This window comes from Armigeres subalbatus, chromosome 2 (assembly GCF_024139115.2).
Source record: "Armigeres subalbatus isolate Guangzhou_Male chromosome 2, GZ_Asu_2, whole genome shotgun sequence".
Lineage (NCBI taxonomy): Eukaryota > Metazoa > Arthropoda > Insecta > Diptera > Culicidae > Armigeres > Armigeres subalbatus.
The window spans coordinates 256,453,310-256,478,491 of NC_085140.1; the positions used below are offsets into that span (position 1 = coordinate 256,453,310).

At 38.1% G+C, this 25,182-nt stretch overlaps 1 protein-coding gene across 1 annotated transcript in view; it reads left to right on the forward strand.

Annotated features, from left to right (window-relative positions):
- Positions 1-25,182, forward strand: part of LOC134216207 (uncharacterized) — a 579,247-nt gene that overhangs the window by 279,327 nt on the left and 274,738 nt on the right. The gene's annotated exons all lie outside the window — the stretch shown is intronic.

Genomic DNA, 25,182 nt, shown 5'->3' on the forward strand with positions numbered 1-25,182 from the left:
CGACCGAATTTTATGAAGTTTGGCCACAATATTCTTTGATATGCAAAGAATGTTTAGGCCAAATTTGAACCTAGTCAGTCATAAAAAACCCCCTGCCAATAATAGAATAAAACCTGCCAAAGCCGTCATTCCCCCTATCTTTTTTTTTTATACAAGCTTTTTAATAAAAATTACACAACCAAAATCAGGTGAACTCATCAACTAATACCGATGGGTTAGCAGATATCCGGGAGAAGTAAATATCAATCTGACACATCCTGGCAATCAATTGATAGTGTAGAACATATCTGCGCCGTTTTGGACTTGTGGTAATTCTATCAAGTTCTGGTTAACCCGAAGTAGACGGAATAAGAAACATGTAATCAAGTTGTATGTAGCAGATCTACCTCGACCAAAAGTGAATGAAATAAAAACACATTTTATATAGTTTCAATTATTATATTTTTATTGTAGAATCTTCTAGCACAATGTTGAGGTGCCAGCTTTATGAAAATATCATTAGTTTACATATAAATTTACTTATCCATAACACTGTTATACCGTATACAGTTACGAGTATAATTTGTTTCTTATTGTATAAAGTTGTACAAATATATCTCATTGCAACATCTTATTGACGCAGTGCACTACACATCCCGGCATCCGCTTTTGGAAGTCGGCCAAACCCCAAGGCGTCACCTGTATGCACCAGTTCAGCTCCAGGTACTTCAGGTTCGGATACTTATCCGGCAGCGTCATCAGATCGTCGTCGAAGAACATGCGGCTGTCGTAGATCTTCAACCGCTTTAGAGTGCTGTTCGGCAACATGAACGCCACCGGCGAGTGAATGAACCGGAAGGTAATTTCCTCCAGCCGTTTCAAGTGACCCAAGGCTTCCAGGATGCTAACCTGGCAGTATTTATGCTCGTCCGTGATGCTCAGCTGCTTGATATTGGCGAAGTTTTTGCAGACGTGCTCGAGAACACCATTCGGTCCGATGTAGTCCTGCAGTGTCACGCTCAAATCGATCACGTTCGGCAGTAGCTGCCGAAAACTTTCGATATCACCGGCACTTAGACAATTCGGATTCGTCATCTCTAAGTTGAAGCGTGTGACGCTTGTCAATGGTTTGCACTGTACTGTAAATCCGGGCTGAACACTTCCAACGATACTCAACGATTTCAAATTCTTCAAGCGCTCCAACTTAACGAATGATTCCGGATTGAACGGGTAGCACCAAAATTCCAATATTTCAATACCTGGACATGACTTGGTAATAAGGTCCAGCACACGCGCGTCAACATCAAAAAATAGATTCACTTCTTTCAGCAGGCTGAAGCCTCCAAAGAACTTTTTCAATGCATGATCACTTGCGTATTCAAAAATTTCACCCTCTAATTCGATCACTTCAGCCTCCGGTAAGTGCAGCTCCTCGATCGGAATAGAATACTGGCCGGAATACAAACCAAAACTTTTCAGCCGTGGAGCCAACTGTTTTAGAATCATCACCGACTCTCGCGCATCCATCGAACCGGTGAAATGCACACTGAGGTGCGTCAGGCTGGGTAAGTTCATGCGTTGTATCGGAAGCACGTTGAAAAATGTTTGCAGATCCTGCAAATACCTCAACTCCGGGAAATTTACCAGCTCCCCAGGCGTCCCATCTTCCAGCCCAATCATCAACTGTTGGAGATTTGGCGTGCGAACCACCACCTGCCGCAGTTGCTCTTCGGTGAATTTTGTCAAACAGTAGAAGCTCTCCAAGCCCTCGCCGAACAGATCCAGAATTTCCACGACCCACTCGAAATCGCACTTGCAGCAAGTCTCCGGCTGAAGAAAGGCAAACAGGTTCCTGTAGCGACGGGAACTCTTGCTGAGGTAATTCCGCTGCGTTCGGCCACTGGTCAGCTTGAGCGCTATGTTCCGCAGCGATCGACTGTTGAAGGCTAGCTCGCTCCACAAGCTGCTAACTAGGGATGCAGATTTACGATCGGACAGCGGAAGGTATGAAAATACGCGCTCCAGCACTTCATTCGGTAGGTTTGCGACGGTACTTCTTTTGGTATTCATTGTATAAGGAACACTTGAGTGGAAAAGAGTGAATGTGGAGGAAGGGAACGGTGATAGCTTTTATACAGTCAACAATGGGTATGGAAATAATTTACTGGGTACATTCATTTTTCTTAATACGTTTAATACGATACGAATTCTACACGCCCTGTTTTTCAATATAGATTTCATACCTAAATCAGCAGAATGGTTGAAAGCGAAGCGTAGCAATGTTTTCAGTTTCATGTACCTGAAAATGTCAATCTTTGGCATACGACTACTTTAGTTACACATCTATTTGAAGTTGCTATAAATAATTCATATTGTACTGAACTTTTTTTCAACTCAAATAACATTATTTCTCATCTTTTTCTTGTTGGGTTTTTGATCACTGCGACAATTAGTTAGTTCTATTGTAATACATTGTATGTCATGTTTTACCGTTCAATTAAACAACATTCAAGTTCGGATGTTCAACATAGGGTAGAACAAAGAATTTGCTTTCAAAGCCACAAATTACACAATTCTTTAATATTTACCGTAAAAAAAGGAAACGTCATTTGGAGTGAAACCATTTATCGGCGGCCGAGCGAAATGCAGCGATTCTGGACTGGATACCAGTTTGATTTGGGTTTAATTTGGATTGAATTTCAGTGTATTTGGATTTAGAATTGAATTGAAATCGCAATAATAATGATGAGTATTTAAATTTTATTGACTTTAGGTTTAGGCTAAAATAGCATTCAATTTGAATAAGATGCTAAATTGGATAGCGTTTGGTTTGAATTATATTTAAATTTCTAAAAAAAAAGACACGAACACCGTCTTCGACCAGAGGTCGTACAAACTGAACACTTAACCACCTAGCATGAGACAACGGAAACATAACACCCAGTAGCTCAGTGGAGAAATATCCGATCACTATAAGTTTCCTCCTTACCGAATCGAACCCACACTCCATAGCCCGATTAACGTCGCTAACCGCACGGTTACGAAACCCACACAAATTTGATTTTATTGTGTTCGGATTGGACGTAGGTTAGACATAATTAAGATTGGATTCAGCTCGACTTGAGATTCGATTAAGATTTGGATTTGGATTGAATTTGGATTGGATTTGGATTTTAATTGGAGTTGGATTCGGATTTGAATTAGAATTGAATTGAATTCGTTTTGAATTTTGATTGAGTTTCGTTTCGATTTGGATTAGATTTAGATTAAGATTGGATTTGGGTTGAATTCGGATTGGATTTGTGTTGGACTTGAATTGGGTTCGGATTGGATTTGAAGGGTCTGGGTCATTTGGCATAACGTCATTTGGCATAAAGACAATTTGGTATAACGGACATTTGGCATAATTTTGAACTGCAACAAAAGAGTGGGTCATTTGGCATAACGGACATTTTTCATAATTTGGAGCAGAGAAAGAGTAAGGGCTATTAGTTTTATTTTTTCACGTAGATGAAGTAGATCGAGGATACCTTCTGATAAAGTTAACTGGTGGACGACATTTGTCGAAAGGACGGACAAATGAAACGGCAGAACTACTTCCGAGGAAGAGATCACATTCATCTTTGACTCATTCCAGTCAAATGCCCACTTCCAAAAATATATCTCAAATCTCGTTGTTTGATGCCGGAAAAACACCTTCTTTTGAAGAAGGGATCAGGTCCACCATTGCATCAATCCATCTTTCAAGGAAGGAATCACATCCACCATTGCCTTATTCTGGACAAACTTTTGAAGGAGGCACATCACCATTGCCTTAACTGCCAAAATCCAGGCAAACGCCTTCTCTTAAAGGAGGGATCACATCCACCATTTCCTTAATCCGGGCCAACGCCTACTTTCAAAGAAGGGCTCACATCAACCATTGCATTAGTCCTAGTGAGTGCCTACTTTGAAAGAATGGATCGCATCCACCATTGCCTTAACCAGGGCCGGCGCCTACTAGATCACATTTATTATTGGTTAACCCGGGCGAGCGCCTACTTCAAAAGAAGGGATCACATCCACCATTGCATTAATCAAGACGAAGGCCTACTTTTAAAGAAGGAATCACATTCACCATTGCGATAATCCGCGCAAGCGTCTACTTTGAAAGAAGGGATCACATTCGCCATTGTCTTAATCCGGGCAAGTGCCTACTTTTAAAGAAGGGATAACATTCATTATTGCCTTGTTCCGAACGAACTCCTACTTCTAAAGAAGGAATCACATCCACCATTCCCATATTCCGAGCAAAAGCCTAAATTTAAAGAATGAATAACATCCACCATTGCCTTCGTCCGGGAAAGTTCCTACTTTTGAAAAACAGATCACTCCCGCTATTGACATATTTCCACCAAACGCCTACCTTTAAAGAATCACATCCACCACTGCCTTGGTTAATAAACATTGCTTTTCACTGAGCAAACCATAAATCTAATAGAGGGATAACAATAATCATTGCTTTATACTTCGCTAATGCAAGCTATCTACGAAATGATTATGTCTCTTTAATATTATTATCGATCGGTGTTATATTCATCATTTCGGTTCTTCCCAGTACCATTTATACAAGTAACTAATTTCATGATTACAAAAAAAAATATGCCAAATGTCCGTTATGCCAAATGACCCTAACTTTTGACGCTGTTCACAATTATGCCAAATGTCCGTTATGCCAAATGGCCTTTATGCCAAATGACCTTATGCCAAATGACCCGCTCCCGAATTTGAATTGGATTTAGACTGGATTCGGATTAGCTTTGATCCAATTCAATTGATTTGATTTGTATTTCGACTGGATTTTGTAATTAACTTTGTTTTGGACTGAATTCAGAACTGTATTGGATTTTAATTGAATATGGATTTGGATTGAATTTGGGTTTGATTTGGATTCAATTTGGGTTAAAGTATTTAATTTACATTGAATTTTCTTTAAAGTTAGATAAGGTTGGATGTGGATTGAATTAGGATTGGATTTTGTATTGAATTTGATTTAAATTCTGATTGGTTTTGGATTTTGATTGGATTTGGATTGGATTTGAATTTGATTCGAATTAGATTTGGATAGGATTTGAATTGGCTTCAGATAAGATATGGATTGGATTTGGTTTCGTTTTGGATAGGTTTTGGATTCGGATTGAAATTGGATTGAATTCGGATTCGATTGGCATTGGATTCAAATTGGATTTGGGTTAGACTGGAATTGGATTGGACCGGATTTGAATTGGTTTTGGAATAGATCATGGTATGATACTTGAATTAGATTTGGATCGAATTTAGATTGGATTTGGATTGGACTGGATTTGAATTAGAATTGAATTTTGATTGGATTTGGATTGAGTTTCGTTTCGATTTGGATTGGATTTTGTATTGAATTACATTTGTGTTGGATTTGGATTGGGTTCGGATTATCTTTGGAGTGGAATTGGACTGAATTTTAAATAGGATTGAATTATAATTTTGATTGGATTTAAATTGAAATTTGGTTGAATTTGAATTGGACTTAGATTTCGATTGGAATTGGATTGGTTTTGGATTGTATCTGAGTTTGATTTGGATTCAATTTGGGTTAAAATTGGATTTAATTTGCTTTGAATTTTGATTAAATTTAAATTCGGTTCGTATTGGATTGGGATTGAATTAGGATTGATTTGGACTTTATTTGGATTGATTTTAATTGGATTTTGATTGAATTTGAAATGGATTCGAATTGGATTTGGACAGCATTTGAATTGGCTCTAGCTTGAATATAGATTAGATTCGGGTTGGATTTGGTTTCGATTTGGATAGGTTTTGGATTGAGATGGATTTGGATTGAATTCAGATTTGATATAGATTGGATTCAAATTGGATTTGGATTAGACTGGATTTGGATTGGTTTTGGATTGGACTGGATTTTAATTGGTTTAGGAATGGATTTGAATATGATTTGAATTTAATTCGGTTTGGATTGGACTGAATTTGAATTAGAATTGAATTGTATTTAAATTGAGTTTTGGTTGAATTTGGATTGAGTTTCGTTTCGATTTGGTTTTTGTATTGGATTGGATTTGGGTTGGATTTGGATAAGATTCGGATTGGTTTTGGATTGAAAATAGATTTGAATTGGATTTGGGTTGAATTTGAATTGGATTTATATTGGATGTGGGTTGGATTCGGATTGGACTTGACATGGATTTAGATTTGATCCAGACTGGAATCTGATTGTATTACAATTACTTTTGAATTGGATATTGGGTTGATTTGGTTTGGATTTCGGCTGGATTATATCTACATAAGTTTGTATTGGACTGGATTCAGATTTGGATTGGATCTTAATTGGATTGGATTTGGGTTGAAATTAATTCAGATTTAAATTGGATATGGATTGGATTCGGATTGGATTTTATTTCGATTTGGATAGGTTTTTGATTCAGATTATATTTAGTTTCGATTTTGAATAGATTCTGGAATCGGATTGGATTTGAATTGATGTGGTTTGGATTTCGACTGGATAATTAATTTTGTATTGGACTGGATTTAGATTTGGATTGGATTTGAATTGTATTTCGATTGGATTTGGATTGGATTAGTATTGAATATGGATTGGATTTTGGATGAATTTAAATGATATTTAGATTGGATATGGATTGAACTCGGATTGGATATGGTAACGATTGGATAGGTTTAGACTGTATTAGACAGGATTTGGATTGGTTTTGGATTGTATCTAAGTTTGATTTGGATTCAATTTGGGTTAAATATTAATTTAATTTGCATTGAATTTCAATTTAATTTAGACTAGGTTCAGATTGGAAATAGATTGGATGAGGATTGAATATAGACTGGATCTATATTGAATTCGGATTGGATTTTTATTTTATTTAGATCGTATTCCGATTAGCATTGGATTGAAAATTGAGTGATTTTGGCTTTATTTGGATTGATAAGAATTGATTTTCATTGGATTTGGATGTAGATTTGAATTGGTTTTGGGTTGGATTGGATTTGGATAGGTTTCAGATTCGGATAGGAATTGGAATGAATTCGGATTTGATTTGTAATGGATTTAGATTGGATTTGGATTAGACTGGATTTGGATTGAATTTGGTTATGAATTGAAATGTATTTAGATTGATTTGGATTGAATCTGGATTGGATTTGGACTAGTTTTGATTGGATTCTGTATTGGATTTTGATTTAGTTTTGTATTGGAATTGGATTTGAGCTGTATTTTGATTGGTTTCGGATTGGATCTGGATTTGATGTGGATAGCCTCCCAAGTAACATTCTAAGTTTCATAACGGTCTTGGAAACCATAATTTACTCTTCAAGAGCGTTATAAAACCAGCAAAAAACCAAAATGTTACTAGGGCTAAGGAAACAATTATAGTGATGGTCGGAAGGTCATTGGAGGATGGGGAGGGATTGGGAAAGAGGGTATTGTTTAGTTTTCGTGGAACTTCTGAACCCTTCGACCGATTTCAACTAGATTTGGGACAAAATATTCTCTGTCCTAAGGAGACTATTTTAGTAGGAAGTTGGTAGGTCATTGGAAAAGGGGAAGGTGTGAGGTAGAGATATTGTTAAGCTATCGATCAATTCAGTTTATATTTTTTATAACATTTCATTTATTAGGTAGGCTCAGTCGTGTTTGACACTTTGCGGAGCCGCAATTCTTAAGTATAATATTTTTATAACTTGTATCATCTTACCGTTAACAGTTAGTAGGGAAGGGACATAGACCATAATACTCGTGGTGACTCAAGGTTATAATTTACCTCATTCAAGATGGACGGGTAGGGATTTGGGTTTCATTTCATTTACTTCCTGTAGGGTTGTTTACCTCAGACCACGAGGGTATCCAATAATCACTCTATTTAGTTTATCTTATGAAACCTTTGACCGATTTCCACCAAATTTGGAACACATATTCTCTGTCTAAGGGGGTCGTACACTAATTACGTAAACACTTATGGTGGGAGCAGGGCCGGATTTATGGGGGCCAGGGGCCGTATTTGGCCCAGGCCCCTAAACCTTGTGTACCAAAACCAACCTTTTTTGTACATTTCGGGGCCCCCACATACCGTCGGCCCCGGGGCCCCCTTCTGGCTAAATCCGGTCCTGGGTGGGAGGGGGGTCTGCAGTTTTCTTACACTCCATATAAATAAAAATACATTTATATGGGAAAAAGCTTACTTGGGAGGAGGGGGGTTTGAAAATCTCAGAAAAATTGCTTACGTAATTAGTGTACGGCTCCTAAGGAAGACTATTTTAGACTGTCATAGAGAAAATGGAGGGAGGCATATACGCAAATAGCATTTACGTTACAGGCATATGTATTAACGCATGGGTCGATTTAATCCAAATTAAGACCACGTCTTATTTATCCATAATGTATTTATCCTAAGGAAATGATTATAAGGAGGGTTGTGATGGTCATTCGGAATGAAGGAAGTTATTATTATTATTATTAATCTCACTTCATCCGGCATAGAGCCTAGATGAAGTCTGGCTGGGAAAAGCTTTTTTGAGCTGCCCACATTTTTGAGTCTGCTCAAATAGGTGCAAAAACCCTGCATCTTTCGCAAAACATATATATAAATATAATTACATTCTTAAAACATAAACAATATCAACATAAATAAATAAAATAAAATAAATAAAAACTCTTTACAATTTTTGTTCCTAGCGTCGTTCTTTAAGTTTACATTTGAAAGTGACAGCAGAGAAGTTGAAGTCAAACAATTCGTACACGGCATTAAATGATGAAGACATGAAGCGTACCGGATCGTGTAGACCGTAGCCTGTATTACGTGCTTCAAGATGTAGAAATCCACGTTGACGAAGTACTCTCATTGGAGCGTGTATTTTTATTTGTTGTAGCAATTCAGGAGAGTCAATTTCGCCGAGAAGCAGTTTCGCCGCAAATACAGCCTGGGAGTTACCTTTTCTGTGTTCTAGTGTATCGATGCTCAATAATCTGCAACGTTCTTCGTACGGTGGTAAGTTGATCGGATCATTCCAAGGAAGACTTCGAAGACCATATCGCACGAATTTCCTTTGTATTGCTTCGAACCTAGAAATTCATGTAGCTTGATATGGACACCATACTTCTGCGTTCGTTTTTAGTATCGATCTAACTAAAGCACAATATAATGATCGTAGACAAAAGGGATCACGAAATTCGTCAGCATCAAGTATAACACCCAAGTCACGTACTTCTGTCATACGAGTCAACGGTTGATTGTCAATAAAGTAGTCAAAAGTTATTGGCGATCGTATTCGATGAAAGGATACAACATGGCATTTTTGTACACTTACAGTGAGGAGATTCAGCTGGCACCATTCGACGAAATCCTCAATTAACTGTTGCATGGTTGTACAATCCTCGATACAGCTGATTTCCAAATATATTTTAACATCGTCTGCATAAGACAAGCGGCAACCGGGAGGTAACTTGCTGGATAGTGCGTTGATGAAAATTGATAAAAGGAGAGGACCCAAGTTGCTACCTTGAGGCACTCCTCAGAGGCTAGTAAACGGCTCAGAAGAATCCTGACCAATTCTTACTACAAGGCGACGTTCTGTGAGGTAAGATCTGAACCAACTAACGAGGTCATGTGAAACTCCCAGTTTTTCCAGACGGGCAAGCAGTATTCCGTGATCAACGCGATCGAAGGCTGATTATTGAGGTTGAGTATTGTTTAGATAAGGGGTCTCCACTCCAGTAGCCTACTAAATTGGAAAACAGGCCAAATTCCAGTTGGAATGTAGAGCCATTGAACAAGAAGAACTTCTGAACTCCTATACCGATTTTCACCAATATTGGAGCACATATTCTCTATACTTAGGAGACGATTATAGATAGGGTAGGATGGTCTTTGGCAAAAGGGAGAGGTGTGTGGGTATTGTAGAGTGCGAGATTATGAATGAGTATGTCAAACATACACAATGATGTTAGACATATTGTATGTTCGGCATTATGGATGTTAGGCATAATTTAAATTCCCCATTCTTTGGTTCACCCAAGGTTCCTTGAGATTGTACAATTTTCTGAAAACCAATTGCCTGAATTCCGGTAAATCCTGGATGATAACATTTATCCGCAAATAACATTTCCACAAAAAATGGCATTTCATTTTTTTCCGTTTCCCTGAAAATGATATATCCCTGACCGGAGTGCGCCATTTAGTATAAAGCCATTTGGCATAAGGTGACTTGGGGGCGATTTCACATAACGGTCATTTGGTACAACGGATATTTGTCATAATTGTGAACAGCGTCAAAAATGGTGGTCATTCAGCATAACGGACGTTTGGCATATTTTTTGTGTTAACTAAAATTGTTATTTGACTGTGTGGTGCTGGAATAATGCCGCAATGATAGAAAAATCTTCGGCCAGTAATTATAACAGTAAGACATAATCGTTTTGTAGAAATCAAGCATTACCTGAATATATAGCAATCATAATTGTTATCTCACCATCGGACTAATGGTTTGCCCAGTGAAAAGCGTTTTCTTCTAGTTAGTGGATGTAGGTAGATATTTGCTTAAAATAAGGAAACGATGAGTATGTATTTTATTTTAAAGAATGCGTTTGCCCGAAATAAGGCGATTGTTGGGTTGCTCCCTTGTTTGAAAACAGGCGTTCCCCCGGAATAAGGCATCGGTGGATGTGATTACTTCCCAAGCAGTACACGCAACATCTTTCAAATAGCTGTTTGTTCCTAATAAATCGCATTGAAGACACTGGCAATACTCAAACTCTTCTTCAAATGTAGGTGTTTGTCCGGCATCAGGAAACGGTAATTTTGATTCCTTGTTTAGAGTAGGCGTTTGCCTGGAATAAGTTTATGATAGATGTGATTCCTTAGTCAGAAGTTTTGCCGTTTCGTTCATCCACCGTCTATGTAAAAATACATCAAATAACCTTACTCTTTTTCGGTTCCAAAATTATACCGAATGGCTTTATGCCAAATGACTTTATGTCGCAAGACCCAGCCCCCTGAAAATGGCATTTTTTCAAAAATTGTATTTCCCGAAAATAAAATTTCAAAGAAATCCTTTTTTCCCCGGAAATATTATTTAGATTATATCAGAAAAAAAAATTAGCGGAGGTAATGTGTGAAGTTAAGTCTTCCTTATTTTATCAAATGATGAAGTATCAATAATATAACACAATTACCACGTTGACCAATTGTTTTAAACATTTTCCGATTGTCAAACTGGCAATTCTGGATACATTAAGCTAGTTTTTTTTTCACAAACAGGAGGTAATTTAACGCTGATTTCTGGAAATAATCAAAATCGTCTATAATCCACATGGGACGCTTATGCGAATCGGGGCACTATAGGAGGTAACCACCTACCTTCAATGGGACTCCAACCCATAACCCTCAGTACGCTAGATTGGTGCTTTTAATCTAGTCAGCTAGGAAGGACATCCGTCGGTCGTCGCAACTTAACGGTTACTGAATAAGCCCTAGATTCCTAAATAGGACGCATAGTGCGGCATCAGGAAACGGTAACAATCTATTTCCCGTTCCAACTGTTCTCGACGTATCATAAGATAAAGCTCACTGAAAAATAAACAATCTTCAAACAGTCGTTGGAATAATGCTTCATATTTCATAAAAATCGCCTCTTTATCATAATTTCACGAAATCACCTTAAATCCTGTTGACCGAGAAGATTGAAATTAATTGCACACCGGCTTTCTCCGTATTTAAATTAGAAACACGGGACGGCTCATGATGGCATCGTTTGAGAGCCTCACATCCGACACGGTTTTAAATTCCGCTGATTCTTTATGCAGAGGAAGTGTACTTCGATTCAATCCACTTTTGGTGATGTAGAGCCTTTTTGGTTCTAATGTTTTTGGATTTAAAAATAGTCTACTTTGATTGGATTTTGAATGCTTTTTAGCGGAATAGAATTAGATTTTAAGAAGAATATGATTTGATTTGTATTTGCGTTTCAGTGTGAATTGAAGTTGTAAAAGTTTTGCTTAGAAAAGTCCAAATGCTTATGCTTATAGCATGAAAAGGCGTGGTTATCATTATCGAAAGACGTGAGGACTGCTCCAATTGCCATATCATCCGATTTGTTGGCCATAGACTTATGTAACGATGCTAGCGATTGTGCTTACATGTGACCCATCCCGATAATCCTAGTTTCACAAAGTGCCAATACCATTCTTATCTTCCTAGATAAATCCCTGAAATCACAACATCAAATGGAACTGCCCCATGAATGACTTTTCTCCCACCATTCAGCGGAAAGAAAATCCAGAAAAATTACTTGATTACCTTGGGGATTGCCTTTGCTTCTTCATTTCCGCTTATTTTGCGTCTTCGTGTTTTTTTTTCTCAACTGTGCCATCGCCTGACCAAACGGCATCCATTCGGTCCTTGGATGTCCTTACGGCATTTCATTTCCGTTTCGCTTTCGTCAAATGATTGTTGATGCGATGATTAACCGCTAATGCAGATAAAGAAGTGGCGGAGTCAAGTGTCCTCCCATTGCGGAAGCTTGGCGTTCGACTATCTCGTATCACATTGCTCTTGACGCGCCACCAACCGACGATACGGTTGTGTACGATCCCTCCCAAAGGGGCTGTGAGTTGTTTTGACGAAAAAGTTTCTTTTGATGTCGCCCCGCTCGAGATTGGATGGAGCTTCGCTAAGTCTAACTTATTCCCGGGAGAGACTCACCTCATCAACTTTGAATCAGGTATTGAGTTTGCTGAAAGGAAAATTTTGATTATTTTTGCGGAATGACAGCTGCTACCAGAATGTCAATCAGAGTCTCCTTCTATCTGTGTCGGGACGTCTTCTAATCAACTGTAATCACGACTGGCATTTGGTTGTAAAACATTAATGGAATTTGCGAGCGCCTTGAGAAAGTCTAACATCGTTCTGCTTAATTAGTATTCCACGGGACGACCATCGTAAAAATGTTTCAGCTAGGAATGGCACAATTTTCTCCTCGTAGCCTGCAAAGGAAGCAAAATGAGAATTTATTATTTGTTTACTTCCCGGAGTCGAGTTTCCATAAATAACAAAAATGAAGCATAGAGAAACACAGGAATCTAATAAAAAACGCAATGTATTAGGTGCACGAATTGAAATTCCACCCTCGTCGTCCTTATCGCAAAGCAGCAGCTAGCGTTTCATCCCCATAGCAATAGTGGAGGAGGAAGATCTCCGTTTAAATATTTATATGCTTTCAATGTTTACCCGTATTTCGATCAACCCTCGACCGATACACGCCGGGAGGATGCGACCGCCACATATTGAATAAGGGGATGCAAATCCTTAACAAAAAAACGCTCAAATAAATATGAGAAACTTAGGATCTAGATTCATGTGTTACGGCTTCTTTGTTAGTCAATTCAGGCTGGAGGGCTGCACACATTTGTATTTGTGAACGCTATCGAGCGGAAGAGTTCGGAATGCTTTTATAACCAGAGACATTTTCATTATTTTATTCAGATTAGCTTTTAGAGGTTTTATCCATCTTGTACGGCAGTCCGTATTCATTTTTTTGCGTTAGGTTATATTTGAGGTCTCCACTTGCGAGCAAAAGCGTTATTTTGCCAATCCGAAGTGGCGAGCTTGATTTTCGACCTGATCCAGGTCGAAGAAGAGGAAGATAATGAAGAGAAGAAAAAGTATATTTGAAGTCGTGCATACATCTGCAGACGTGGAATGAAATGATCAAGATGAATCGATCAGATGGAAACTTGGCGGACCTTCAAAGGCTATCTCGTGCACACATGAACCGAGAGGGATGGTAAGGTCTTTTGTTTTCACTACACACTTTTGAAAATTAGGATTTTGGCCATAACTTCCGATATTATTGCTGGATCCGTCCTATTTTTCATAGGAAACAATAAGACAAGATTCCCCATTGAATGCAAAAAGGCTGAGGGTAAGTTACTTAAAAATTTATTAATTATGAATTTCGGGTGTAATAATAGGAATTTTGACGATAACTATTCATCCCATAATCCAATCTGGCCGATTTTCAATAGGAAACAGTGAAAAAAGACATTCCGTGGAATGCAACTTGTTGCGAATCCAAACCAAATCTAATCAAGATCCAATCAAAATCCGTTCCAAATCAAATACAAACCGAATCCAATCCAACTTAAATACAATCCAATCAAAATCCAACTTAATTCAAATTCGAATGCAATCCAAATGCAATGCAATCCAAGTCCAATCGATATCCAATCCAAATCAAATGTAAACCAAATCTAATCCAATCCAAATCCAATCCAACTTTAATCAAAATCCAATTCCAACATTATTCGATCAATATCCATTCCATTATATCAAAATTATATCCGGAACCATTCCTAATTGAATTTCAACCTAAATCTATTCCATATCAAATCCAAATCCAAATCAAATCCAAATCCAATTCAAATCCAATCCACATCCAATTCAAATCCAATCCAAATCCAATCCCAATCCAATCCAAATCCAAACCCACTCCAAATCCAATCCAAATCCAAATCTTATCAAAATATAATCCAAATCTAATTCAAATCCAATCCTAATCCAATCCAAATCCAAATCCAATCCAAATCCAATCCAAATCAAATCCAAATTAAATTCAAATCCAATCCAAATCCAATCCAAATGCAATCAAAATCCAATCCAAATTCAATCTAAATCCAATCCAAATTCAATCCAAATCCAAATCCAATCTAAATCCAATCCAAACCCACTCCAAATCCAATCCAAATCCAATCCAAATCCAATCCAAATCCAATCAAAATCCAATCCAAATCCAATCCAAATCCAATCCAAATCCAATCCAAATCCAATCCAAACCCAATCCAAATCCAATCCAAATCCAGTCCAAATCAATCAAATCAATCAAACCAATCCAAATCCAGTCAAATCAATCAGTCAGTCAAATCAATCCAAATTCAATCAAATCAATCCAAATCCAGTCAGGTTCAGTCAGATCCAAATCCCGGATTCAGTCCAGGTCCAGTCCAGTCGAAGTCAGGTCCAGATCCAGTCAGATCCAGTCAGGTTCAGTCCAAGATCAGTCAAGATCCAGTCCAGATCCAGTCAGGTGCGGTCGAATCCAGTCAGGTTCAGTCTAGATCCCGTCCAAGGTCAGTCCAGATCAGTCTGATCCAGATCCAGTCAGGCCAGTCCAGGTCAGTCAGTCAGTCAGGTCAGATCCAGTCCAAGATCGATCCAGGTTCAGTCCAGATCAGTCAGGTCGAGTCCAGGTCCAGTCCAGGTCAGTCCAGGTCAGTCCAGCTCCAGTCCAGATCGTCCAGATCTGGTCCAGATCAGTCTGAGTCCAGTCAGGTCAGTCCAGTCCAGGTCAGTCCAGGTTCGGTCAGGTTCAGTCAAATCGGTTCAGGTCAGTTCAGATCCAGTCCAGATCAGTCCAGATCCAGTCCAGATCAGTCAGATCCAGTCAGGTCGGTCAGATCGGTCAGGTCAGTCCAGTCAGTCCAGGTCCAGTCCAGATCAGGTCCAGATCAGTCAGGTCAGTCTAGATCCAATCCAAATCCAGTCCAGATCAGTTCAGATCCAGTCCAAGATCCAGTCCAGGTGCGTTCCAGATCAGTCAGGTTCGGTCCGATCCAGTCAGGTCAGTTCAGATCTAATCAGAGTCAGTCCAAGTCAGTCCAGATCAGTCTAGAGTCAGTCTAAGTCAGTCCGGATCCATTCAGGTCAGTCCAGATCCAGTCAGGTTCAGTCCAGATCCAGTCTAAGTCAGTCCAAATCCAGTCAAGTCCAGTTCAGATCCAGTCCAGATCAGTCCAAATGCGTTCCAGATCCAGTCAGATCAGTCAGGTTCAGTCCAGTCGATCCAGATCAGCCCAAGATCAGCCCCAGATCCAGTCAGGCCACTCCAGGTCAGTCAATCCATGTCCAGATCCAGTCAGATCAGTCAAGTCAGTCCGATCCAGTCCAGATCCCAGTCAGGTCAATCCAGATCCAGTCGATCCAGTCCAGATCCAGTCCAGATCCAGATCCAGTTCAGATCAAGGCCAGGTCAGTCCAAGTCAAGGCCAAGTCGGTCAGATCCGGTCAAAGACCAGTCAAGAACCAGTCTAAATCAGTCGAGTGATCCAGATCAAGTCAAGATCTAGTCTGAGTCGGGCCGGATCCAGTCGAGAACCAGTCCAGTCAGGTCCAGTCAGGCCAGTCCAGATCAGTCCAGGTCAAGCAATCCAAGCCAAATCCAATCCAAATCGAATTCAAATCCAAATCCAATCCAAATTCAATCCAAATCCAATTAAAATCATATTCAAATCCATTCCAAACCCAAAACAAATCCAATCCAAATCCAATCCAAATCAAATCCAAATCCAATCTAAATCCAATTCCAATCCAAATCCGAGTCACATCCAAGTCCAAATCCAAGTCAAATCCAATCCAAATCCAATTCAAATTCAATCCAAATCCAATCGAAATCCAGTCCAATCCAAATCCAATCCAAACCCAATCCAAATCCAATCCAAATCCAAGCAAATCCAAACCAAATGCAATCCAAATCCAATTCAAATAAAATCCAAATCGAATCCTAATCCCATCCAAATACAATCCAAATCCAATCCAAAATCAAACCCACTCCAAATCCAATTCAAATCTAATCCAAATCCAATCCAAATCCAAATCTTATCCAAATCCAATCCTAATGCAATCCAAAACCAATCCAAATCCAATCCAAATCCAATGCAAATCCAATCCAACTCAAATTCGAATCAAATCCAAATCCAATCCAAATTAAATACAAATCCAATCTAAATTCAAGTCAAATCCAAATCAAATCCAAGCCAAATGCAAGTCAAATTCAAGCCAAATCCAATCTAAATCCAATCCAAATCCCATCCAAATCCAAGTCAAATCCAATCCAAATCCAATTCAAATTCAATCCAAATCCAATCGAAATCCAATCCAAATTCAAGCAAATCCAAACCAAATGCAATCCAAATCCAATTCAAATAAAATCCAAATCGAATCCTAATCCCATCCAAATCCCATCCAAATACAATCCAAATCCAATCCAAATCAAACCCACTCCAGATCAATACAAATCTAATCCAAATCAATCCAAATCCAAATCTTGTCCAAATCAATCCAAAACTAATTCAAATCCAGTTCGAATCCAATCAAATCCAATCCAAATTTGTTCCAGATCCAATCAAAACATGTCAGATCCAGATCAATCAAATCAAAACCATCAATCCAGTCCATCCAATCAATCCAAAATCCAATCCAAAACCAATCCAAATCCAGTTCCAGTCAGTCAGTCCAATCAGTCAATCATCAAGTCCAATCCAATCCAAATCAATCCTAATCCAATCAAATCCAAATTCAATCAAATCCAATCCAAATCGAAACCCACTCCAAATCAAACCAGATCCAATCTCATCCAAATCCAATACAGGTTCAGTTCAGATCCAGTCGAATCCAGTCACATCCAGTCAATTCAATCCAAATCAATCCAGTCTAATCCAGGTCCAATCTCAGGTCAATCCAAATCAGTCAAATCAATCCAAATCCAATCACAAATCAATCCAAATCAATCAAATCAATCAGTCCAAATCAAATCAAATCAATCCAAATTCCAATCAATCCAAATCAAAATCCAATCCAAATCCAATCCAAATCCAATCCAAATCCAATCCAAATCCAATCCAAATCCAATCCAAATCCAATTCAAATCCGATCCAAATCCAATCGAAATCCAATCCAATCCAAACCCAATACAAATCCAAGCAAATCCAAGCCAAATCCAATCCAAATCCAATTCAAATCCATTCCAAATCCAATCAATCCAAATTAAATCCGAATCCAATCCAAATCCAAGCCAAATCAAATACAAATCCAATCCAAATCCAAATCCAAATCCAATCCAAATCAAATCCAATTCAAATCAAATCGAAACCCAATCCAAATCCAATCCAACCCCAATACAAATCCAATCCAAATCCAATCCACATCCAATCCAACTCCAACCCAAATCCAATCCAAATCGAAACCCACTCCAAATCAAATCCAAATCCAAATCCAATCCAAATCTAATTCAAATCCAATTCGAATAAAATCCACATCCAATCCAAATCCAATCAAAATCCAATCCAAATCCAATCCTGATCCAATCCAAATTCAATCCAAATCCAATCCAAATCGAAACCCACTCCAAATCAAATCCAATCCAAATCCAATCCAAATCTAATTCAAATCCAATTCGAATCCAATCCACATCCAATCCAAATCCAATCCAAATCCAATCCAAATCCAATCCAAATCCAATCCAAATCCAATCCTAATGCAATCCAAAACCAATCCAAATCCAATCCAAATCCAATCCAAATCCAATCCAAATCCAATTCAAATTCAATCCGATTCCAATTCAAATCCAATTCAAATCCGATCCAAATCCAATCGAAATCCAATCCAATTCAAACCCAATACAAATCCAAGCAAATCAAAGCCAAATCCAATCCAAATCCATTCCAAATCCAATCAATCCAAATCAAATCCGAATCCAATCCAAATCCAATTAAAACCCAATCCAAATCCAAGCCAAATCAAATACAAATCCAATCCAAATCCAAATCCTATCCAAACCCAATCGAAATCCAAATCAAATCAAATACAAAACCAATCTAAATTCAAGTCAAATCAAAGTCAAATCCAAGCCAAATCCAAGCCAAATGCAAGTCAAATTCAAACCAAATCCAATCCAAATCAAATTCAAATCAAATCCAAATCAAATCCAAATTCAATCCAAATCCCATCCAAATCCAATCCAAATCCAATTCAAATCCAATCCAAATCCAATTCAAATCCGATCCAAATCCAATCGAAATCCAATCCAATCCAAACCCAATACAAATCCAAGCAAATCCAAGTCAAATCCAATCCAAATCCATTCCAAATCCAATCAATCCAAATTAAATGCGAATCCAATCCAAATCAAATACAAATCCAATCCAAATCCAAATCCAATCCAAATCCAATTCAAATCCAAGTCAAATCCAATTCAAATCAAATCCAAACCCAATCCAAATCCAATCCAACCCCAATACAAATCCAATCCAAATCCAATCCAAATCCAATCCAAATCCAATCCAAATCCAATCCAAATCGAAACCCACTCCAAATCAAATCCAAATCCAAATCTTATCCAAATCCAATCCAAATCTAATTCAAATCCAATTCGAATCCAATCCACATCCAATCCAAATCCAATCAAAATTCAATCCAAATCCAATCCTAATCCAATCCAAATTCAATCCAAATCCAATCCAAATCTAAACCCACTCCAAATCAAATCCAATCCAAATCCAATCCAAATCTAATTCAAATCCAATTCGAATCCAATCCATCAATCCAATCAGTCAGTCCAATCCAACCAAATCAATCCTAAACCAATCCAAATCCAATCCAAATCCAATCCTAATGCAATCCAAAACCTATCCAAATCCAATCCAAATCCAATGCAATTCCAATCCAAATCCAATCCAAATACAATCCAAATCCAATCCAAATCCAATTCAAATTCAATCCGATTCCAATTCAAATCCAATTCAAATCCGATCCAAATCCATTCGAAATCCAATCCAATCCAAACCCAATACAAATCCAAGCAATTCAAAGCCAAATCCAATCCAAATCCAATTCAAATCCATTCCAAATCCAATCAATCCAAATCAAATCCGAATCCAATCCAAATCCAATCCAAATCCAATCCAAATCCAATCCAAATCCAATTCAAATCCAATTCAAATCCAATCCAAACCCAATCGAAATCCAAATCAAATCTAATTCAAATCAAATACAAATCCAATCTAAATTCAAGTCAAATCAAAGCCAAATCCAAGCCAAATCCAAGCCAAATGCAAGTCAAATTCAAACCAAATCCAATCCAAATCAAATTCAAATCAAATCCAAATCAAATCCAAATCCAATCCAAATCCAATCTAAATCCAATTCCAATCCAAATCTAATCAAAACTCGATCCAAATCCATTCCATGTCTTATCCAAATTCAATCTAGATCCTTTCCTAATTGAATCCAAATCCAAACAAATCAAATCCAAATCCAATTTAAATCCAATTCAAATCCAAGCCAAATCCAATCCAAATCCAAGCCAAATCAAATTCAAATCCAATCCAAATTTAATCTAAGTTCAATCCAAATCCAATACAAATCCAACCCAAGTCCAATCCAAATCCAATTCGAATCCAATCCAATCCCAATACAAATCAAATCAAAAACAAATCCAAATCCAATCCTATCCGAATGCAATTCATATTCAATTTAAACCCTATCCTTATCTAATGCAATCCAATCCAAATCCAATTCAAACACAAACCAAATCCAACTCAAATACAATCCAAATTCAATTCAACTCCAATATAAATCCAATACACATCCCATCCAAATCTAATCCAAATTCAAGCAAATCCATTCCAAATCCAATCCAAATCAAATTCAGATCCATCTAAATTCAATATAATTCAATTCTAATTCAATCTAATCTAAATCCAATCTAAATTCAATCCAATCCAATCCCAATACAAATTAAGTCAAAATCCAATACAAATTCAATCCAAATCCAATCCAAATCCAATCCGAATCCAATCCAAATCCAAATTCAATCCAAATCCAATTCAAATCCAATCCAAATCCAATCCAAATCAAATCCAAATTCAATCTAAATTCAATCCAAATCCAATCTTATCTAAACAAAATCCAATCACAATCCAATCCAAATTCAAACCAAATCCAATTCTAATACAAACCACATCAAATCCAAATCCAACTCGAATTCATTTCAAAACTAACCAAAATCATACATACATCCTTCCGACTTCTTTTTATTAGAATATTTTAGTAGGAATTAGTGGAAACAATGAGAATATGACTAAATAAATACATTCAAGCAAATTTGAAAGTAGAAGCTAAATAAAAAAAGTCAGAACAAGAAGAGTAAAGTGCTGACTGGAAATCTACAACACAAACGTCATTCAGAAACTTTCATACCGACTGATGCATTTTTTGTGGGAATACTCCAGATTTCTAGTGATGAACTTATTTCAGTTATAGAAAATCACTTTAAAAGAGTTAAAAAAATAACCCAGATTTCGGTAAAGTGACATGCATCTCAATTTCATTTGATCTGCATTAGCATTGTCAATTGATACCATTATAAATTCCATAAAAACATAAACATTTCAAAATTGCCAATAAGGCTGGAAGTAATAACTAAACTTGAAATTCCCATAAAGGAGTTGATATCTTCCATAAACATATCAGAACTTCCCATTAACCAAAAAGAAATAATCAATTTTTAACGACGAATCCAATAAAAACTTGCCGTCCTTTTTCGGAATTCCCCATTAGTCTTCATAAATGGAAAACTTTGTTTCCAATTCGGAAACTTTTCCGCTGATGTTCTCGAAATATGCCATCTACCTCTTTTTTTGCCCTGCTCCTCCCTGAGCATCAGCAGTAGGAGAAATCGAACGTCGAAACACAAGCGCAAAAGAAAAACTTTCCACCCTGACGTACCGCAATTTTTTCATCAATTTTGCCCCCTCCCACACCGGTTTGCAGTCCCATGTTGTCAGATGAATATCAATGCCACAAAGATAGGACACTCATCAGCGGAGTCAACCCGAAAACATATCAATTAAATAGGAACGAGGGTGGAAAATTCGAGAAATTAAATTTCATTCATTTTAATTAAAGATGGGACAACTTTCGATTGGTATGGATCGAATCATTAAAAGTCTGCAGATCGAGGGGGTTGTCAAGGAGGTTGTTTTAGTTTCACGTCCGACGGGCGACGTTTGTCCTTCGGCGTTTTTATTTTCGATGTTAAAAATGTTGATTAGATTGCAGGTCGATTTAGCTTTTAGGTATATTGGAGAATAGGAGGTTGAACCCAACTATGATTTGAAACAAAATAAAATAAACGAGATAGATTGATAATATATTTACCATTACATCATGATAATTTTTTGAAAGATTTTTAAACAGTGGACTCTTATAACGTTTTTTTTATTTACAGGTAAGCTTCGACGCCCTATTCGAACGAGAATCTACTTTGTGTGCCAAATTTCAAACTTAATTCCATTCAAGTGAGTATTTGATTGAAAAAAAAACTTTGGGTACATGTGCGCAACTTCACGCAGGCATCTGTGAAACATTTATATGTTTCGGTAACGAAATTAGAATATATCGCTGAAGTATGAACCTTAATCATAAAGAACGGCTAATGGATTTTGTTTCTGTCGATGACTGTTGTTTCGTTATTCACTTTTCCTCTTCATCCTGTTAAAACAACTTGCTTGCACTGCAAACGGCGAACCTACACGTATGCAAATTTGCTTTTTCGAGCTCAACAACACACAGCATCCATCCTAATTTGAGAACAAATACGATTCGCATCGTCTGCGTCGCACGTGTGCAGCCCGAGCCCGACCCCGGATGAATATTTTCAGTAATTGACCCCGTGGTATATTCGCATTTCATCTGCAGATGTCAGGCCTCGCAAGCAACGAACAATAACGATGGCGACGAGCGTCATTCACTTAAATACAGAAACTCATCAAGGACACTCATCCCATCCCAGCGATAATGCAAGATGATCTGCTCTACACAACGGCTCGGGGTTGCCGCACGGCACTCTGCACTCTGCCTGCAGCCGTCATCACACAGGGCCGGCGGATCAGACGGATATTGTAACAGGCAGCGCGGCGCGGTGCAGGATGCAGGACCCAGGACGAGTAACAACACTGACAGAAAGAAAACAGTGGAAAACCGAGAGGAATTATTGAGCACGAGCCACATTAGCGCGGATATTTTCTGAATAGGGTAGGGTTAGCAGCTTTACGGTTATATCTTCAGTAAGGGATACAATGATTCTAGGCTAGGATGCAGAGATCTCTCCCTCCTGCTCGAAGGTAACTAACGAAGCTTTGTTACGCCGTTGAAGGTGGTGCCCAACATTCATTGACTAATGCAGCTGTGGGCGAGTAAGGGTGATTTTTGGAACCACCCTAGCGCTAATTTATCTTCTATCCCGAACGAGGAAACCTAACATTAGGAAATATTATTCTATTATTTTATATGAATTTGAAACGACAACAAAAAGTGCATAAGTTTCAGCAACACGTTGGTTGCCTTGAAACTAAGAATAATTGAAGATAGCAACCGGAATTTCCCCAGTGAATTCCGTAGATTTCGTCTGGAAAACCCCATAGCTAATGTGGGGCGTTTCAGAAATCATTATGGAAATTAACCAAGCATTTCCTGCACTCAATAGGATTGCATCAAAATGCTAACAATCGTGGTACCTCCTGGAGCTCGGGAATCAGCGCACCCAGAGGGAGGAAATCTTAATGATGCTGTTTCACGCGCGACAAAACGCAGCAGATGGGATGAATAAGCGCGTTTGCTTGCAGGCGCACACATCGTGTGCTGGGAGGGTGAAAATTATGTTTATTGTAATTGCTTCGAAAGGGAGCATCAACGCCAGTCAGTTAGACCCAGCCAGTGTAGGTAGGTAGGAAGGATCCTCGCCGTTTCGCAGCGTGTTCGAGGGATCACCGCGAAACAGAGGGCAGGGCAGGGACGGTAGCAACGCGAGACTCACCCGGCTTTCGGAACAGCTTTCGGGCAAAATGACGATTCGGAGCATTAGGGAGACACGTTCCTTCCATCCTGCGGCTGTGAGCTGGGAGTGCGCGGTAAATGGTTCATGCCAAGTTCCAGAATGATTGAAGCGGATAGAATGGCTGAGAAGTGGATATTTCGACATTTTTCGAGCGTGCTAAACTGCTGCTGTGGTTTTCGTTCCATTAATCGTATTCGCTGCTATGTGTACCGCAGATGTTTTTGGATTTGAAATTGCGAAAACAGCCGAGAGAAGGCAAAACCTACGCTGCGTAGGCAGGCATAGGCTAGGATTTTTAGAAGTCTTCTCTGTTTGTTTTGAACGCAAAACTCTTCTGTTATGATGATCAGGGTTGGATTCTGATTTAAATTAAAAAACAAGCAAATATTAATGCATCATAACAAAATAATTCCGATTTTTCTGTTTTTCGAGTACTTTCTCAAGTTTCCAAAAAAATGAATGATCTCTTACATTTTGTCATCTTCATACACCGTCCCTGTCATATCATAGCTACTCCGTTAATAAACATATGCCCTTCGATGCCGCTCAGGCTCTCGACGATACTCCTACTCCACCAGCTTAGCCTCTTATCATTTTCCCCTCTTGGCATCATCTCATCGGCAGACGGCAGTGGGGGACAATTTTGATAAACGAACGCAAAATAAAAGCCCAACTTGGGCGCGTTTTTCATCCATCATATTTTTCAGACATACGTTGTTCTTTTGCAGAGGAGCTCAGTTGGCTTCTTTGTGCGATTTATTTGCTACAAAACTGAGCATTTTTCATTATTCGCGTTGTGGTGATGATTCTTCGTTTTGGAACAAACGACTCAAGCGGGGGACGATTAGATTGGGCTGTCTCTCGGGGATCGTTTATCATCTGTGGAAAATTAGTTGAGCTAATGTAGTTTGAATCAACTTTTTCTTCATTCAAGCATAAAATTTACGTTTTAAATGAAAGAGCAGAAAATTTAGTTTTATTAGTGAGATGAGTAACGTTAAACACATTTTACATTAAAACAAAAAATTTCGTCTTCCAAACTTAGACATACATTCCCATGATAGAACTAGAGGCGAAAATTTTGATTCGATACTTTCCCCTTCCTCTTCTGGTGAAAGCTTGGTAGATGAAAAGTCGTGCGATTTATATCCACCTATGTACATTTATACAAAAATGTTCATGTCTTACGTATCCTAACAAAACTATAATTTCTATAATTTCGCCCTCAATTTCATCATGGAAATGTATGGCTTAATTTAAGTTAATTATTTTATTAAGTATTATTAAGTTGATTATTATGTTCATTAAAATCATAATCACAAAAATCGTCGTGCTTTCCGATACTACATCTAATGAAAACTTTGTAACAAAATTTCAAAAAATCTGAGAAATTCGTTCTTTTTTCGGGCTGTCACTTTCATTGTATAGCAAATTCGAATTTTATTTATTTTTATTTTTAGATTAATTCGATTATTGACACCGATACTCAAAACATCATCTAAA